Genomic DNA, 1,653 nt, shown 5'->3' with positions numbered 1-1,653 from the left:
CCTTTTTTTTTTTTTGATCGGCAAAACAAAGACTTTATTGATGAATTATAAGAAAAATTACATCAATAAAAAGGAGCTTAGAGCTAAAACAAGCTTCAATATCCTAGTTGGTGAGAAACCAACAAGCAAAACAAACAAAGCAAAAAAACCAGTAAAATCAGAAAAATAGGCACTGTAGCGACTAAACCAGAACTGGCAATACAGCACACCTAAAGGCACCAAACAGAACAGGCACTACAACATACCTACCAAGCACCAAAGCAAAACAGTAGCCCTTCGAGCCCCAAAACAGAACAGGTGGATCGGATTTGCCTTGAACTACATTACCATGAATTACAACCGCCCAACAGTCATACCAAACACACTGCCTTGAAGTACAACAGCCCACCATCCAATCCAAGCACCAAGATTATTTAAATCAACACAGCAGCAAAACAGATCAACTCAGATCAGACACAACAGCACACGGCCATGAGCAACTTGGAGCATGTAACACATCAGCATAACAGAGCAGGCACCACAGAACAACACATCAGAACAGAACACCCTCCGAAACAATTGCACCAGAACAGAACAACACCCAAAAACAGCAGTACACAGGTTTACACCCTCAGTGCATGATGCAGAATTTCACATTTTGCAAATTAAACACCAAATCACCAACTGAATAACAAGAGGAAGGACTAGAGGCTCTGAACCACAATGCAATCCGTGTTTTGATAAGATCACACAGCTTTTCGAAATCCAACTGTGACTCGTTAAAAATGATTTCATTCCTCTGCTTCCATAAAGACCAAAGCACTGCCAGTGGTATTATCTTCCAGATTACCTTCAATCTGTTGTTGTATCTAAACCCAGTCCACCATTGAATAAGACCAACCACTGACCCCGGCTGCACCCAAGATACACCCCATCATCCAATAATGTTAGACCAAACTCTCCAACTAAACGTACAACACAGCAGCACATGAGACACAGTTTCCCTTTCATTCTTGCAGAAAACACAGTTAACATCAGAGTTGGCACTCAGGATTCCAATTCTTTGCAAATAAGTAGAAGTCTTGATCCTCCCTTTCCATGCTAGCCAAGTAAAAAATTGCACTTTCGGAGGTGCGGCATTCTTCCAGATGAGATCCACCACTTTCGCAGGCATGGTAGATGGTAACTCACTCCACTTGTAGGCAGACGAAACAGTAAAGATACCAGATCTGTCAGCAGCCCAAGACAACCCATCTAACACACCATTCTTGAGCTGTGGAGCATTTTGTGGCAACTCCTTCATCCTCCTCAACTCTTTAAGTTCCCATTGAAACAATGCTCTTCTGAAAGACAAAGCCCACTCCTCATCTCCATTGCTCCTGCTCTTAATCACTACTGATAAACCTTTATGCATAGACATAGAGAATAGTCTAGGAAATAAATTCTTTAAACAGTCTCTACCAACCCATTGATCCAGCCAAAAACTTATGAGCCTCACATCCCCAATATTAATCTTTGAGTTGGCCTTAAAGAACTCCAGCAACCCTGGACACTTAAAAAGCAACCCTCAAAATACCCCTCCACACCATAGAATATCTGGAATTTGCATCTTGATCTGGCCACCTAGATCCACCAATCTGTGGGTACTTGCTAAGAATCACTTGTTTCCAAATA

This window comes from Camellia sinensis, chromosome 5 (genome assembly GCF_055761805.1).
Source record: "Camellia sinensis isolate YWXY chromosome 5, ASM5576180v1, whole genome shotgun sequence".
Classification (NCBI taxonomy): Eukaryota; Viridiplantae; Streptophyta; class Magnoliopsida; order Ericales; family Theaceae; genus Camellia; species Camellia sinensis.
Note: the sequence above shows the minus strand (reverse complement) of the source record.